We start from the raw sequence: 19,424 nt of genomic DNA on the forward strand, positions 1-19,424 counted from the left end.
TGAAATCTTTACCTTTAGTTCCGTTCTCTTCTACCTTTTTGATTTTCACATATTTTTGAGTCGTTCTTTGAAGAACCATCATCTTTTGTTTACCTTCTTTATAATCACCTAAAAGGGGACATGCTTGTGTCCATCTCTGTGGCACAGAGGGATAAAGCCCTGATTCTGTCCCATATGACCAATGTTCACTTAGCAGCTTGAAAAGGTGAAAGTGTGTAGTGGGGAGGGTGGAAGTGAATAGCTAATACTGACACGCCCATTGCAGTGCCAGTCCCTACAGGACTGTTATGCTGTAGCTGTAGCACGCAGCACTATGGGATGGAAGAATGCTGAGCTGTAAGTGACCAGAGAGACTTGTATGAGTATATGACGTACACATGCCTTCCTAGGACTACAGCTGCAGCAAATGCCACAACTGTTGAGGCAAGGCAATTGGAGTGGTGGGGTTGTCTCTCACAGTGCTTGACTCTTACGTCCTTAGGAAGCAAATCAGATTATGTCTTTTGCAGTACCCATGGAATAAACAGGCTGTAGAATTCTCACTATTGTCGTGGAACTGATGGGTTAGGCTCTCACCTTGGAAAGGAACAAAGGAGTCATTAAGATGCAAAGATGGAAGCTTAATGGAGCTTAAAAGGAGGTATTAATGTGTGCTCTAGACTATCCTTTTACTATAAAGTGCCAACCTTTCGTTGCTTGTTTCTAGTCAAAATCATTAGTATGATTCTGGCACAGCCTTGCTTTCACATTTTTTACCTGTACAGTACAATTTCAGTCCATAATACTTTCTTAATATTTAGTTAATGGTATTGTCTTCCCTGGATATTTGGTGCATATACTACATTTAAACCACATCTTCTGCTAGTGAATCCTCACCTTTGCAAGCCATGCATATGATCCTTTGGGAAAGTAGGTATATAGAGCTGCATCCCAAAGTTAGGCTACCAAATGCAAGAACTGTGGCTTAAACCTGTTGTTGCATTAGCTGGATTGACCTGTGTTTTCTTGCAGTTTTACTCATGACATAGGAAATTTTCTGAGCATGCTGAGAGTGTAACAGGTCATGTAACAGCTGTTTAGTGGCTCATCTGTTCTAGCAGTACCTACTTGTCTGACCCCGCAGTGCGGTATCAGGGAGCTCTACATATGTGCATAGTTGCCTCCAGTTCCAACTGCTCAACTGTCCAGATTTTCACCTCATATTTTTAGTCTGTTTCTCATAAAATTTGTCATTTTTCTGGCAGATCACTGAGGACTGATGTCACTAAATAATGACATGCATTGGAGGTTTAGACTTTGTATCCGTCTGAAGATGCATGCTAAGACAAGTCCCAGTTGAGCAGTACATACAGTGTCTCCTGTCACCAACTACTGATTGTCCTAGTGTATGCAATTTGTGTACATGTGTTTGTGTGCATGTGCACGTGTATATATGAGTCAACCTGGGAAGAGAGACAGTGAATTAAGTTAAAGACAACCTAGGAACACAGGTGAAGTAGTTTACTCAAGCACACACAGACACACACACACCATACACACCACACACACCACACACACCACACACACACACACACACACACACACACACACACACACACACACACACACACACGTCAGGCTGAGGGATTCAAAACCGTACACTGTAAGAAGATATTTTTTGACAGATTACAGCTTTAACCCTCAGTGCCACTCATTGATCAGTCTTCTATCAAGTGCTTTTTGTACAAGTGTTCTTCTGGTCACCCCTCTGTGGTGTCTATAGCTTCTGACAAGCCCTCTCAGTTGCTTCCTTCTCTCAAGTTACTGCCTTCTGATAAAGATACCAGTACCATGGAAAGGCTAGGCAAAAAGGTTTCACTTCTGCTACTTTGGCCTTTAGGGCTGTTAATTATCAGACCCATATGTCCAGGTTTTTGTTGGCTGTCCTATCCCAGGCTTGTCAGGTTATTTCTGATCTTCCAGACTCTGAGGGTAGAACTGCTCTTTCGCTGTTATGGACCTCCTCCTAGGTGGCTCATCATTCCATCAAGTGTAATTATGATGCAACAGACCATTTGGGCCCTTATAAGCCTAGCCGTGCAACCCAAATGTGTCCCACAAATTTGATTTATATAGGGGGTGATTTACTAACTACATCTGTTCATCAGAGATATAAGCTCCAGAACAGGGATGAATTTCCCATTACCCATCTTTTGGTCCAACTTGCACTTAAATAGGAATAGGAAGGAGCTCTGCTTCACATGGATGGGGGACCTGTTCCAGAGAATGGGAATTCTCTGAGAAACATATCTCTGTTTCCAATATGTCTTAATTATGTCGCAAGCAAAATTAAGTCTTTTACTCTAGTAGTTTTGATGCTGTTTGTTTTGCGGATGTGCAAAACGTTCATCAAAACAAAGGTCAAGGGATGCCTTGTATGCCAGACAAAGACCACATGTCAGAAGTCTGTATGATACTGAATAAAGAGGCAGGACTTTCAGGCGATCAGTGTAGGACATTGTGCTTACTCCCTGTATCCTTTTTGTAAAGAACTTTTGTGGATGTTCCAGTTGCCACATATGTCTTGTTAGATACATACTGAAGAGGACATTATACTCTATGATGGGTCTGATGAGGACCTAGCACATTGGTATGATTACCGCTCTGTATCTAGATGCCGTGCCCTTGCTTATAAGCTGAGCAACCCAGAAGGATTTTCTTACTATCTAGGACACATCTTGGTCGAAGGATAGATTACTATCTCCATGATTTCTCAGATCCCCGAATAATGAATCAACCTTTAAGGGTGTTTTATTGATGATGCAGTTACCTGGGGTATGCATCTTCCCAAAAGGTACTATAATGCATTTCTTGGTACTGAGTTTTAAGCCATGGCTTTGGCACCAGATGTTTGTCTTTGTTAGTACTTCCTGAAGGGAGTTTTCATCTTAGAGGAACTCAATGACTGCTCCCAGTTTGCAAGTATCTGCAAACTTGGTTAACCAGAGGCTTTTGACAGTGACTTTGATAGCCGAGAAGTAGATGCCAAAGAAGAGTGGACCTAGCACAGATTCCTGACAGACTCCATCATTGAGTGAACTCTTTGTGGAGGTGGACTCACTGATTCTAATCTCCTGGGGCATGTCAGCGAGCCAGCGTGTTATAAAGGGGTTTATATCTAGTTCCATAGGTTTCTTGACAATGCCCGAGTGGGGTATTATATCAGATGCTTTAGTCAGATCTATGTAGACATTATGCACCATTTTCCCCTTATCTATTGCCTTAGTGACCTTTTCAAAGTAGTCCACTAAATTTATAAGCATGATCTCCCTTTGACAAAACCAAACTAGGATGGATCCAGTGACTGGAGGTGTCATTGTTGATAATTTCCATTATAATTCTTTTTACAGCTTTGCAAATAAGATTAGTCAGACTAATGTGTCTATAGTTAAAAGGACCTGTTGAAGATCCTTCCTTATGAAGGAGGAGGACTGTCATATTCCTCCATTCATGTGACACAAAGCCTGTTTTAAACTATAGTTAAATAATGACTCCAGAGGGCCTGATAAGCCATCGTATTTTAGACTGTTCAGGAGGCATCCTGGGATCTTATCAGGGCCCATTGAGGTCATGTTCTTGGCTTTATTGAGTGCAGCCACTACATGCTCCCCAGTTATAGTGGGTAGGGTTATGCTTGAGAGTATTTTTGGGAGGAAGGTGGTTGGGGGGGAGAGGTAGGTAAAGTTGAAACTGAATTTGTCCTCTGACAGGTTTGCTATATCTACAGGCCTAGAGAATGTGACACCATTACCCACCAGTTCAGCACATTGCTGTGTGCTACCCTTGAGATTTCTGACATAGCTGAAGAAGGCCTTATGGTTATATTTCACCTGGGAGGATAGCTTAACTTCAAAGTTGGTCTTGCTTGATATATTTAGCCCTCTTAGTTGCCTATTTAGCTTGATGAGAGAGTTTTTACTTTTATGGGAATTATCTTTCCTGGTTTTTGCCATCATTTTATTTTCCTTTTGTTGTATATCCTGTTTAATTTGGGTTGCCACTATGTGATATGTTTGTACAGAGTTTCTGAGAGCAATTCAGCATAGGCTGCTGTGTTCTCAGGGTTTAGAGTGGTTTTGAATTTTGTCAAACCATCACTTAATAAAAGGTAATTTGCCTTAGAATAGTTCCTAACTATTACTGGTTTTAATGGGACTGCCAAGTTGAGTTTGATTAAAAGGAGGCAGCTTTATGACTGGACCTTACCAGGAAGGATGAGACACTGGTGTGGGGGTGGGGGGTGCAGCTTTCTCCCATATTTGTGAGCATAAGATCCAATATGTTGGAGCAACTAGTGAGTGTATTCACTGTTTGGTGAAGGGTGTTTGTATTTATGAAGTCCAGGAATCTCTATGCCTGTAGATCTGAGGCTGTGAAGGATTCCCAGTCTACAGAAGGGTAATTAAAGTCTTTCATGAGTAGGGTTTTAGGTTGAATGGTAAGCATCTCCAGTAGGTCCAAGTATGCATTGTGAGCTTCCTGAGACATGGAGGGTGACCTATGGCTGGATAAGATATGGTAAAGGATTTTATCTGTCATGGTCTGCATGTGGAAGAACTCCATAATGTTTGACCGCACTAGAGGTATGATTGATGTCCTTCCATTTCACTGTTGCAGTATTCGTAACACTAGGGAACCCCTGCCAAGGGTGGCCCGACTTCCAGCCAGTATACCAAAGCCTTTAGGTTGCTTTAAGGTATGCCATATGCGACACGTATGCTCCTTGTGTAGTGTAGGGCATAAAGGTGAAATCCAGATGTGCCATCCTCAGAATTTCTTTGCCCGACAGTTAGAACACCATGGCTTGATCATCGGTCTGAATGCCCGTTCTGTTGCTGGTTCACCAAGCATTTGCATATAAGTGCCCCATTGGGGTTCTTTTTTGCTTATCTTTTTTTTATTGTTGCTTGTGGGGTTTCATGTCATCCAAGAAAGGTAAATGTGAGTTTGGGAGACAGATTCCCCTTAAAGACCACCACGGCCAGTGTCTGTTTTACTTACATGGCTCGCACGACCATGCATCCTGTTCTGTCAGGCCTTTGTGCTTAAAACACTTTATAGTAGACTCTTTTCTTTGGATCTCTACCTTGAAAACCAGCATCTTAAGCTTCTTGCGAAAGACACAATGGAGGGAACTTCCCTCTCCAAGGGACAGCCATCACTGAAGAAGAAAGCCAGGAAGTCTAAGCTGGAATCTTCTGCTGTTCAGCCTCCACTGGACATCTCTCCTGAGGTAAGTGAATGTCTGGAGGTTCACACGGCTTTATCGCTGGATTCTTCTGTCACAACCAGGTTGGAGGCTGGTGGGGATCTGACTTTAAGCGCATCTGAGGAGGCATTGCAGATGTCCATTTTGGATGTTTAGGGGGACCACAGCTGATTATCTCCGAGGGCCTTAGGGGTGCTCCTCAAATATTAGTCAGAGAAGTCATCCCTTCTACCATCATTGAATGCTGCCCTGGGTCAGAGCCTTCCAGATTTTATAAGGTAGACGTCCCATTGAAGAAAAAGAAAAAGACGAAACACATCACTCCTACTTCTAAGGATCCGCAAAGCGAATGGCAGTCCTTCACTCAGGATTTTAGTACTTTGAAGGCATTGAAACCACCTCTGGGTGTTTCTTTTCCACCCCCCCCCCCTTGGTCCTGTACTTCCCTAAAAACACCCAGGGAACAGGATTCCTCTGAAGAGGAGCTGGATTCTGATGAGGAATCCCTTGCTTACTCTTCTTAGATTCCTTCTGCTTTGGACTATGGATCAGAGGAAGAGAAGCCTACCAGTCCCGATACTCCCTTTGAAGATGTTTCTTTTGGGGACACTATCTCTAGGTTAATGGAGTTCTTTAAATGGGATTGTGCTCAAGTGTCTGAGGTACATAAAAGATGTAATGAGTTACTGCAGATAGATTCTCCTAAACCTTCTCCTGTTCCTCCTGTTTTGTCTGCCATGTTGGATGCATTTTCTAATACTTCTAAGGCTCCAGACTCTTAGCCCCCTGCTCCCAATAAACCTGATAGATTCTGTAGGTTGCCTGAGGACTGTACATTTTTGTACAAGTGTTCTTCTGTTCACCCCTCGGTGGTGTCTATAGCTTCTGACAAGCCCTCTCAGTTGCTTCCTCCTCCCAAGTTACTGCCGTCTGATAAAGATACCAGGGCCATGGAAAGGCTAGGCAAAAAGGTTTCACTTCCGCTACTTTGGCCTTTAGGGGCTGTTAATTATCAGACCCATATGTAAAGGTTTTTGTTCGCTGTCCTATCCCAGGCTTGTCAGGTTATTTCTGATCTTCCAGACTCTGAGGGTAGAACTGCTGTTTCCCTGTTAGGGACCTCCTCCTATGTGGCTCATCATTCCATCAAGTGTAATTATGATGCAACAGATGCTTTCTCTAGGGCTGCTGCCTTGGGTCAGTGATGAGGAGGTATTCTTAGCTTCAGTTTCAACCTATGCCTGATGAAATTAAGGCTAAGTTGATGGATGCCCATCTTGTTAACAAACACTTTTTTGGTGAAGCTGCTGCTGCTATGTTTAAGTCCCTTCAGATAAGGGCAAGGCTTCACAGGAACATAAGCATCTGTTTGTTTCTGCTTTGCCTAAATTTCAGAGAAACTACTCCAATAAGCCAGCCTTTGTTTGCAGGCAATCCTGTCCTCCTCCTAAGGGTGAAAAGGCTGGCAAGCAGGCTCCTCCTGCTAAGGATACTCAGATTCTGTGCTTCAGAAGTCTCCTTTTCCAGATAAACCAGTTGCTGTCTGATTATCATATTCTTCCCAGCCACTTTCCTCTTTCTCTTCGTCTCTCTCTCCTTTCCTTTTTGGCTACAGATTACTCAGGATTCCTGGGTCCTGAACATTATTCATCAAGGATATTTCATTGTTTGGAAATCTCTTCCCCTTTTTATGGGTTTTCCTCAGCCCCCTCAGGAACAGCTCTCCTTTCCAGAGGTGCTTCATGACCTTTTGACTCAGGGTAGTATTCAGGAGGTGCCTGTATCCCAAAGGGGGAGTGGGTTTTACTCCAGGATGTTTCTAGTACCTAGAAAAGAGGGTACTTGGCGACCAATTCTAGACCTCTCATCTAAACACTTTTCTGAAGGAGCCTTCCTCTCTCACATAACAACATACCAGATATCAAACAGGTTGTCAGCACACATACCTCACCTCTTGCACATAACAAGCTCACAAACATAAACCCATACAGTTTATGCAGAGGTACTCACTAGACGCCTACCTAAAGATCAGATGCCTCCCAAGCACAAACCTGCTGCACACACTGTAGACCCAACAGAATCCGCTACACATACTAATACACACAACAGTGTCTCAGCTAATAAGCCAGTAAGGCAAAACACCTCAAAACCAAATGTCTTGGTCATATGTGACTCCATAGTGAGACACACAGATGTCCCCCTCATTAGGCTGGACAAGCAGAAGTTCATGGTCAGCTGCCTGTCAGGTGCCAGGATCTGTCAGATCATGCATGCACTCAAGTCTCTCAACTACAAGTACTGTTATGACTTTGTCATAGTCCATGTTGGAGTGAATGACTTGAGACATACCTCACTGGATTATATGAAGAGAGACATGACTGAGCTCTCAGATTGTGTCCCAGGCAGGTATGTCCCTAGCACTAAGCAGCATTCTACCTTCACTCAGGATGATGCCTCAATATAAACAAAAAATTATTGACTGCAACAATTGGCTTAGCTTCTGATATCAATTCAGGGGGATTCAGTATCTGTCAGCCTGGGAAGATATGGTTGACAGACCAATTCTGCTTTTCCAGAGATGGCCTTCACCTGTCGCCTCTTGGCTTTCAGTTACTGGCAAAGGTACTTGCCTTCCCCATAGTGCCTTTTTTTGGTAATGTCATAACAACAAAATTCCTGATGTAAAAAAAAAATCCACTGGAGACAAACTCAGGGTTATGCTGCTTAATGCTAGGAGTTTAAATCAGAAACTGCACTCACTGGAATCACTCCTTACATTGGAAGATACTGATGTCTGTGCAGTCACAGAGACATGGTTCAAGGCAGTAGAGAGCACCGCAGCATGCAAAGCTACAATGCCTTCCACATGTTCAGACTGCAACATGAGCATGAAAGAACCAAAGGTGGAGGTGTATCCATCTTCATTGAAGACAAATAAACTTCAAGACTGGTCAAACAGTACAACTCCATAGAGCTACTCCAAGTCCAACTAACTAGGCAAAGCCCCCTTTTGTTAGCTATAGGTCCACCACCATGAACCACAAGAACCACTCTGCCTACCTAGACCTACTTGAGTCACTCACTATACAGCCAAACACAATGGTCATGGGTAATTTCAACTATTCTTCCATAAGTTGGGAGTTATTTATGCACACAAACACACTCGCCCTAAGGTTCTTAATACAAATGCTCTGGAACAGGAGTTATTTATGCACACAAACACACTCGCCCTAAGGTTCTTAATACAAATGCTCTGGAACAGATAGTCTGCACCCCCAAAAGGGGCTTGGATGTCCTAGACTTAGTACTCACCAACCTAGGGATTCTCTGCACTACCCCCTGTGTGTTGCTGACCTCCCAAGTAGGGTCTGATAATAAATCAGTCTTATTCGAAGTAACGATTATTCCTGACCCCTCCCCCAAGAGCAAAAAGTATGAACATTTTCTCCAAAACAAACTATAGCCTCCTAAGTGATGGCATAAATAGTTTCAAACCCAATGCTACCACTGTCAGTAATGACGGCTATATAGAGGTGTACCCAAATGCCCTGTATAAACACTTGTAGAAATGTATAGACTCAGCTGTACCTGAACGGATCAAAACAAGGTCTTCACAAAAAAACAAGCTACCTTAGTGGACATCAAGCATAAATCGGTTATACAATAAAAGGAAGAAACTAATGTCTAAGTACAAGAGAGAACTGACTTAACAGAGGAAGGGCACCCTCCACAGCTTGAACAAATAAATTAGATATCTTGTAAAGCCCTCAAAAGCCAATTATGAAGTGAAACTAGCATCCATACTTAAGGATAATCACAGGGCATTCTTAACTTGTTCAGAAACCTAAAAGGGAAGGCCCAGCCAGTGTTGTGCTAGTTACTTATAAAAGTAATACGTTACTATTACTAGTTACTTTTAAGTGAAAATAATGTTACTATTACTTATTACTTTTCTAAAAAAGTAATATATTACTATTACTAGTTACTAACTAAAGTAACTAGTTACTGTTGAGTTACTTTTACATAAGTATAGTTTATCAATTCTTATATTCAGATTTACTCACATAGTGTGTGAGGGATACATGCTTACTGCACATGAATACAAGTGTACTAAAGTTGTATATACAGTGCTACAATAATGATTAATAGCATTTTACAGTTTAGAAAAGTCCCACAGACTAGTCTTTATAGTCAGAGAGTCACAATTTAACACTTAAACCAAAGTACGCACAGCCAGTGACACAAGACCCATAACAAGTTACATTCCATCAAATTTTCAACAATGTACATTAGGATAATCTGCTAAAACTAATGCTGAGGGTGCAAACATGCTTACGGAAAATGTCATATTGGTCTAACAAGACTGTTAACACAACAACGTCAACCAAAATATCACTTTACACAACTATTTACAATGACTACACATTTCTGTTGGCTCAAAGAAGGAGCAACTTTTTAAAGTGTTCGTCCGTGAGTCCATTTCTTCTTGCAGTCAGCACTTGTCCACCAAGACTGAACAGGCGTTCAACAGGTGCACTAGCTGGCAGAGCTGTATTAGTGTTCAGAAATATCTTCTTGACTATAGGGTAACTGTTAAGAGAAGATATTTGTCTGGAAGGGTCAGCCAGATACATATTCATCTGAGAAGATATGCTAACGTTGGCTGGCATTGACTCTTTAAAGCTGAAGAAGCTATCTTCGGCAGTTAAGGCAGAAGCTTCAGATGACCGATATGCAGGTTCATCCAGTTTCTGCATGGCATCAAGGAGCAGAGCCTTGCCTCTGAGTTTCTGCTGTTCACTGTCCATCCATCAGAAATGGAACTGTGGATGCACTATGCTAGCCAGAATGAGCTCTTCACACTCCAGAAGATGATTGAACCGAGCCTCAGTGCCTTTAAGAAGAGCATCAACTAGCGGCACAAGCTTCACAGACTGCCTGACTTTGGATAACTTGTTTTTCAGGCATGTAATGGTGGGGATCAGGATTACCATGAAGCTTTTCAGCTCTGACTGCAGGATGTTCAGAGCCATTGCAAGGGGCTGCATTGCTTGCACAAACTCAGCAACAAAGGTAATTTCTGCAGGCCTGAAGGTGGCAATTCCAATTTGTTCACATATCTCATTCAGCAAGCCTTCACTCTGAGTTGCAATGAGGTGAATTCTCTACATCGCATAGAAAGTGGAATTCCATGTCACATTGGGAATAATCAGTGCCAGATCACACTTATTTTGAGCCACCTCAGCAGCTTGGGTGCTGCAACTAGCCTTGTTACAAGCAGCATAATATTTGGCAATGGTACTTTGCATGATCTTTCTATACTGTGCATCATTAGAAGCAGATTTAGCATCTTGCACGGCAACTAGATTCAATGTGTGTGCTGCACATCTCAGATGGGGAGGCAGTGAATATGTGATCTCGCTTTGCCCTGACTGACTCAGCATGGCTGTCACGCTGTTGTAAATCACTTCACCGTCATCATTCTCATCTTGGGACAGAATGCTTGTAGTCTCAGATCTCTCACATTCTGAGAAGACGCACCTTTTGATCTATCTTGTACTTGATGGGAATGCTCTCAAGAGTTGATGCTATGAGATCATATGTATGCCTCCACTGTTATCTGCAGCATGACAAAGCAGCTGACTTTCTTTGAAGTGTGTTATACTCAATCCAGTGGGTGGTGACACCAAAGAAACTATGACTCTGATGGGTCCAAATGTCAGCCGTAGTGTGCTGCATACTATCACCATTCATGCTGGAAGAAACTGCAAGCATGTTCTTATCATTTGTAAGCATATTCGTGTACTTTTCTATAAGATCATATACCTGTCAGATCTCTGTGGTTTTGCTTAAAGTTAAATCACTGTCTCAAAGCCAAATCTTTCTCACTGCATCAACACTTCACACAAGCTTGTCCTTTATCAGCTCATCTCTCACATCATCAAATCTGCACTTTTTTGACTTGTTTCTCAAGTCAGTTATACATGCTGCAAAAGTTTCACCAGGCCTTTGATCTCTTGTGTAAAATAGTGCCTTTCAACTGTAATATTTGTTTGAGGGTTGCACATTTCTCTAAATTTACATTTTAAGCACTCATAGTCTTTCCGCATTTTAACCTGTATCACAGTATGGCAGTCTTTCCCCTTCTCTGTATAAACAGCAGGTGCATACACAAATGAATCTTCACTCTCAGTGGCTTCTGACCTAGCTAAATTGAGCAGAATAAATGCTTTTTTATGTGAGTCTTCATCAGAAAAAGCAGCCTGTATGAAAATATCATATTCTTGCTCAAACACTCTCCAGTTTTCAGCAATATTATTATCAAACAAAAGCGGTCTGTGAAATCCCTCTGCCATGCCAAATAGGTGTCAAACACGCACCAGGTACTTGTAATTATGTTCAACTGTACAACAGCCTCTTTAAAATAACTGTACTCTTTGAAAAGACTGTACTGTAATGCTGCACACACTTCTAACACTTTGCACACTTAAGATACTTTGAATAACTTCAGTTAATGTGAAAAAGTAGTTGTTGTTGTTTGTCTTTCGGCTTTTCCCGGTTAGGGGTCACCACAGCGGAAATAACTCCGGTCCGCTAATGATTTGCAGTAGATTTTCATGAACGCCGAGGTGCCAGCTCGACGTCCAACCTTCAACAAAGGCACGTCCATTTACGCATGTCTTTCGAACGCCCACCCAACCGCGGGGAGGACATGCAGACTCCACATAGAAGGCACTCCCCGCACACCAGCCGAGAATCGAACGGGAGAACCTCTTGCTGTGAGGCAACAACGCTACCGCTGCACCACAGCGGAAAATAGTACGTTCTGAAAAAATACAGTTGTTTTCTCTTTGTTGAACATTTTATATGATTCAAATATTGTTTCAAATTTTTTTTGTAATTATTTCAAGTACTTTTTTCAATATGTCGCAATTCTGAACATTTTGTTTATTCAGTAATTGGTTTGGAATGTTTTACTTTGTATTCATTGAGAGAAAAATCATTTAAATGAGTTTAACAACCTGAAAATATTTTCTGACCTGTTTATGAGTTGTTTGTGAGTCATTTGAGCCACTCTTGCATATTCCTCTATTTCTGGCTGTGCGCCTCATGGTTTTAAGAAGTTTTGACTTCGGATCCCATTCAGACAACATGCCACTGGTCTTGTGTATTCAAATAAGATGATGAGGCTTGGGTGTTAATTTAAGATATTTATTACACACAAACACATCAGGATGGATGACTGGAACATAAAACTAGCTAACTGACTGACTGCTACACACATACATGCTTTCACTCCAGCTGCTTACAGAAAATGGCACTCTGCTTGCACATGCTCAGTACTTTCTGTGCATGTGCCCATGAACTACAGTGTCTTTAAAAGTACAACACACACACACTATGATCTACACTCCCTGTGTTCGAGTGGGTTTCCTCGGGGATTTCCGGTTTCCTCCCACATTCCCAAGACATGCTGCAGGTGGATTAGACATTCTAAATTGGCTTTAGGTGTGAGTGTGTGCATGCATGTGCCTTCTGAAGAAGGTTGAGCACTGTGCTGGCAACTCAACAATGTAAAACTCCACTGCCACTTGTTCTGCAGACTGATGATCCACCATGGTGATCCCTAATGGGCACAGCAGAAAGGAGAAGATGACGACTAGCCTTTGTAGCTAGAGAGTCACAGATAATTAAACTAAACCAGCCAGCAGCACAAGACTTATAAAAACCTATCACATTTTGTCTATTTTCAGCAACTAAAAATTGAAACCCGAAAAGAATTTTAAATAGAACATAAGAAAATATTGTCAACACAAAAATTGGTTGATCATAGATCCACTTGAAGAGTCCTGCTTGGTGCAGTGGGTTGGGGCTTCAGGTGCTCAACTGATGAGTGATGAGTTTGATTCCGACTGATGGTGGTATGAAGAACCAGTGCCATTTATTATACTGCAAGGTAAGGATATGATCTCTGGCAGGCTAGAATTGTCCAGTGTTAGGGGATTTTTTAGTGGGTGAGAATCCCACAGTACCAGTGCAGTGCCGAAGTCTGGTCATCATTACCTTTCACCTCCTTGCAGTGCTAAAAAAATGAAGTCAATTTTGCTCCAGACTAATTCTAATGATCTATTATGAATGCTACGTGCTATGAGTTTCTGCCAACATTATTTGTAATTTTTTATCCAAATTGACACTTCAAAGTGCCTATTAACCTCCCAACATCTGATTACTATCCATACTATTTAGGGACCCCAGAAGTTACATCACTCTTTAGGAGGCTATATCACCCACGTTGAGAACCACTGGTTTAAACAAAAGTAACTCGCATTTAAGTTACTAGTTACTAAAAAAGTAATGTATTACTATTACTAGTTACTATTTTGAAAAAGTAACTAGTTATATTACTAGTTACTAAAAATGTAATATATTACAGTAATATTGTAATGTATTACTCCCATCACTGGGCCCAGCTTTGTGCCGAACTAATTGTGGATGGTACCACTCATGCTGACCCTGAGGACATTGCCAACCTGCCAGCAGACAGATTTGGTGCAAGCTTTACTCCCCCCCCCTTCTTCCCAACAGACATATACCAAAGCATAACTGTCACCAGTCCTCTACCTAGTATCTCCAAAGAGCAGGTCATAACTGCACTCTCCATGGCCAAAAACACAGCCTCTGTGGGACCGGATAACATTCCAAGCTGCCTACTAAATGGTCTGAAACAGGACGTAGTGGAACCACTTGGCACTCTCTTCAACCATAGTCTAAGTACTGGCTTTGTTCCAGCAGAGTGAAAAACAGCAGCAGTAATTCTCTTACACAAAGGGGGTCCATCAACCAGCCCTGAGAACTGTAGACCGATAAGCCTAACCAGCCTTATCTGCAAGGTTCATAGGTTTATAGGTGTGTACTAGGCTAATCGCCCTGGAGCCTTTACAAGCCTAGCCCATAGGATTACCCAGGCATCGTGCCACCTGACCTTAGTTCCCAGTGCCATTATCAAGTAGAGCCACTGGCGTGATCCCTGGGGTGAATTTTCTATTTCCCATCCACTCATCAAGATTTCTCTTGAAGAGGACCAGTGAGGTACTCTGCTTGACAAGTATGGGAAGTCTATTCCATAACATGGGCAGTCTCTGGGTTATGAACCTGTCCCACTGGCATGTTCTGTTGATTGTGGTAATGAGGTTGCAGTCTCTGGAGCATGTGGTGTGGAGGGATTGGGATTTCTTTAGATGTAGCATTTCTAACAAAGCTGGGTCAGACATGGCTTTGTAAGTTAAGCAGAGATCGCCTCTAAGTAGGCAATATAAGACAGAGAATACTTGAAGTTTTTTTAGTCTGTCCATATAGAACAAATGTTTAAGGCCTAGGATACTCTTTGTGCGGTACTTTTGCAGCCTCTCCAGTTGTTGCAGGTGTCTAGTGAGGTACATGCCAAATGGGGTACTGTACTCAATGACTGGTCTAATGAGGGAAGAGTAGAGGGAGACAATGACCTCTTTCTTCCTGGATGCAAAACCCTTAGTAATGAGATGTGCCACATAGAAGGACGTTCTGACCACAGTGGCAATGTGGTGGTTGAAAGAGAAGTTGCTGTCAACCTGTGTTCCCAGATCTCTTATAATGCCTTCTGTGTTCAGTGGACTACCATCAATGTAGTAATTCGTGGGAACCATTTTTTTTTTCCAAAGGGGATGATGACACACTTCTTGGCAGTGTGTTTAAGGCCATGGTTCTGACACCAGTGATTGGTCTCAGTGATGCCTTTCTGTAGGATGTCAACATCACTTGGGGAGTTAATAATAGCTCCCAACTTGCAATCGGCTGTGAAGTTTTTCAGCCAGAGTCCCTTCGTGTTGGCCTGGACTTCAGAGAAGTAGACACCAAACAGGAGAGGACCCAGAACCCAACCCTTTGGGACTCCACTCGTGACTGATCAGCAGTCTGACTTGGAGTCAGCTACTTTCACCCTGTGGGTTCTACCTGTGAGTCAGTTTGCAACCCACCTAGTGATATAGGGGTTGATGCCTAGCTTAGTGAATTTTTCTGATTCCTGAGTGGGGAATGGTGTCAAAGGCCTTAGCCAGATCAAGGTAAGCTGTATGAACCACCTTGCCTTCTTCCACAACTCTGGTGACCGACTCAAAGAAGTTGACCAAGTTGAGCAGGCATGATCTACACTTCACAAAACCAAACTGTGTGAGATCTAGAGTTTGGAGATTCCCTATATCCTTGTTTATTAGGTCCATGATGATGCATTCCATAGCTTTGCATATCAGAATCGTCAGGCTACTGGGGCGATAGTTCCCAGGGTCTGTAGTCACTCCTCCATTGTGGAGAGGGATGACTGTAGCAGTGCGCTGTTCGGTAGAGACAAAGCCTGAGTTGAGCCTGTGATTGAACAGGGCACACAGATGAGGTGCCAGTTCACTCTGTAGTTCATGTAGAACACAGCCAGGGAAATTGTCAGGTCCCATAGAAGCTGTTTTTTTGGCCTTGGACAGTGCTGTTTTAACCTGTACAGTAATACTGGGTACCTGGCAATCCACTGGTATGTGACTGGTCCCTTGGGGGGGGGGGTAAAGTTGGCACTGAATCTGTTGGCCAGTATATTGGCAATATCTGTTGGCTCTGTATAGGAGGTACCATTGTGCAGTAGCTCAGAGCAAATCTGGGTATTGCTGTGGAGATTCTTTACATAACTGTAGAAGGCCTTGTGGTTGTCTTTACTATCTGCTGCAATTTTGTTTTCATAGCTAGCTTTATAGGATTTGATGAGGGAATCTCAACTTTTTGTTGAGGCTGATAAGGGAGTTTTTCCAGTCTTGGGACTTCACCTTATTCCGCATCAGTTTCCTCCTTCTGTTGTAGAGTTTGTTTATGGCAGGGGACTGCCAGATTGGCTTCCTTTTTTGGAGGAGAGCATCTTGGTTCTATTGGGTTATGGCAAGATCCATGCATTTGTGTACATGTTCGTACAATGCATTGGTGTATGATTCAGCGGTCATGCCACTGATCTCCATTTGCATGGGTGCCATGAAGTTAGCCACTTCTGTTTTTAGGAGCCCAAAGTTAGCTTTGGAGAAGTTTTTCATGGTGGTTACCTTTGCTGGGGGGTGGGTATGTGGATTTCCAAGGTGATAAGTTTGTGGTTGGATCTAACCAGGGAGGAGTTGACTATTGGTGTAGAGCAACGGTAGCCATTGCTAGTAATGACCAGGTCAAGGATGTTGCTACCTCTAGTGGTGGTAAGAACGAGCTGGTCCAGGGCATTATAATTAATAAACTCCAGGAAACGTTGGGCAAGTGTATTGGAACATGAGCAGTTTTCCCAGTTAATGGAGGGGTAGTTGAAGTTGCCCAGTATGAGTGTTAGGGTGGACCCTAATATTCTCCAGGGTGCTTAGGAACGTGGAGTGTGAGTCTTGGGACATGATTGCAGACGTATAGCAGGCTACAACCTGAATCGCTGTCTTACCCAATGTTAGCTGCACCTGAAGTATCTCAGATGCGTTATGTTGGGCTACCAGTCTGGAGGTGTGCGCATCCTTTATGAATATGGAAACACCACCGCCTTTGGAGCTTTGGTCCAATTTCTGGGGCCGAAAGGTGTGGAATGAGTTATAGCCTGGTAGAGCAGGGGTCCTTTCTGCTGCTTTGAACCAGGTTTTTGTTATGGCACAAATGTCGATGTTCTCCATTTTAAGGAGTGCTTCGAGTGCATTTTGAGATTTAGACTTCTAGCATTGAGCAGCATGACTCTCAGATTGCATTTGTTTGTAGCTGTTATGGTGGTAATTTGGTCTTTGGAACACTGCCTTAAAAGGCACTATAAGGGGTGGCAAGAGCCTTGGCCAGTATCCGGAAGCCCAGGGATGACAGATGCAGGCCATCTCTCTGGCAAAGCATCGAGGTCTGTCAGTCATGTCATTCCAGGCAGACAGATACTGGATCCCCTTAGAATGACACCAGAAACTTAGCCAGTTGTTGAAATCAATAATTTTCTGCTTGTGCTGTGGTATTATTCTGGGTGATGGTAGGATGCTGCTCAGGGCTAGGGTCATACCCACCTGGGCTACATAATCCGAGTGCTCTTACATGTCTCTTTTCATGTAGTCCAGGGAGGTACATCTCAGGTCATTTACACCCACATGTACAATGACAGAGTCATATTTGTACCTGTTGTTGAGGGACCTGAGTGCATGCATTATGTGGCGGATCCTAGCACCTGACAGGCAGGCAGCTGACTGTTACTTTCTCCTTTTCAACCTAGTGAGCCTCACTATCGAGTCACCTATGACTTGTGTGTTGGGCATGCTATTTTGCCTTAGGGGCTTTGGTTGAGTGGCACACTGTTTAGGAAAGTTATGTGTCTCATGATTAGTGTTGTGGTGGTCGAGTGCATTTCTGCCTTGGAGGTCTCTGCTGTTTGGGTAGATTTTTATTGAAAGCCTCCGCGAAGGTGGGTGTGCAGTTTGTGTTTTTATGTGAAGGCAGTGCTGGAGTGTGTTCTGGAGGACTATATGTTCCATGTGATGTGGTGCAAGTGTTGACGTTCTCCTCTTGGCCAGCTATTCCAGTCTTGGCTGGAGAGTGCGTGGCTTCCAGTTTGGATATATAAGTGCATTTCTTGCAAGTCTGAGTGTTGGGAGGTAAGAGGAGAGGGTTGTAAGTGTACATGAAGCAGTTGCTACATTGCCTCAGGATGCCCAAGTTCACCAGGTTAATAGGAGAAAGCACAGGGAACTGACTGGAGAGAGTCATCATGAACCTTATCAACAAAGACATATGTGACCTTCAAACTCTTGACCTGACCCAATTTGGCTTTGTTAATGGTAGATCGTGCTTATTAAACCTGGTGGACTTCTTTGAGAATGTCACCAAAGCCCTAAATGAAGGCAAAACAGTACATACAGCCTATCATGACTTAGCCAAGGCTTTTGACACAATCACCCAACATTGAGAAATTCACCCAGCTGGGAATTAACACTAGATGTGTAGCCAACTGACTCACTGACACAGCACATATAGTCAAAGTTGGGGATTTCACTTCTACCAGCAGACCATTTACCATTAGTGTAGCACAGGGATCTGTGCTGGGACCCCTACTGTTTGGAATCTGTTTCTTAGAAGTCCAGGTGAAAATAGATGCCCTGTGGCTTACCATTTTCGTTGATGACTGCAAACTGCTTGCAATCATTGAGTATCCCAGTGATGTTTACATACTACAAAAAGGGCTTCCAAAGACAAATTATTGGCACCAAAGTCACGAACTTAAACTAAAGGCAAAAAAAATGCTTTATCTCTTTCGGTAAAGGGGAAGTCCCTGCAAATTACAGTATTAACAGTACCTCCTGTAGTTCAAACCCTATGGCGCGAGATTTGGGAATGCAGGTTGATAGCAATATTAACTTCAATCACCATGTGTTCACAGTGATAAGGAAGGCCTTCTCTTTTGCACCTCTCATAAGTAGGGCATTGTGTCCAGAGCTAAGGATGTTATAACTCCACTTTGCTCATTCCTCATCAGACCACTAATAGACTACACTGCTCCCTTCTGTGTAAACCTCACCAGACACCTGCAGCAGCTTGAGACCTCAGAGCTTTCTCACTAAGAAAATTCAGGGCCTTCAACACATGACCTACATGAACAGATGGAAGGTCCTGTCATTATACTCTGTATCTTATACGCTGCTGAGAGGCGACTTGTGCCTGGCCTACAGAGCAGTCTCAGACCCTGCCCTAATGGAATTGCTGCCCATCCGCAAATCAAATGGGACAAGATTCACTCACTCTGGGGCTCTTAACCTAGCCTGTGACATTAACAGGACATGTTGGAGAGACAGATATGTCTCCCAGAGATTGCCACTCCTCTGGAACAAACTACCGATTCGCATTAAACAGAGCTCTTCAGTGATCATATTTAAAGGACAACTACGGGATAATATCAATATTTTCTCTTATTAATCAAGTCTTTCATCCCTAACATTTGATCTCAACCATTCAAGATATGAACAAACTACAATGTACTGTGCATTGTGCCTTGCTTTGCAGTTTCCTTATAAGGGAAGCGGTACTCTAAGCCATGTTTTCTCCTTCTGCATTTTTGCGTTACTTTAGTGCTGGATTGGATGCCCATCTCAGTTGCTCATAAAGCCCATTGCTTTCT

At 42.9% G+C, this 19,424-nt stretch overlaps 1 protein-coding gene across 6 annotated transcripts in view; it reads left to right on the forward strand.

Moving 5' to 3' along the window:
* Positions 1-19,424, forward strand: part of SYTL3 (synaptotagmin like 3) — a 1,329,495-nt gene that overhangs the window by 904,972 nt on the left and 405,099 nt on the right. The window lies entirely within an intron of this gene.

The sequence above is a fragment of the Protopterus annectens genome, chromosome 1.part0 (genome assembly GCF_019279795.1).
Source record: "Protopterus annectens isolate FY-2018-M chromosome 1.part0, PAN1.0, whole genome shotgun sequence".
NCBI lineage: Eukaryota > Metazoa > Chordata > Ceratodontiformes > Protopteridae > Protopterus > Protopterus annectens.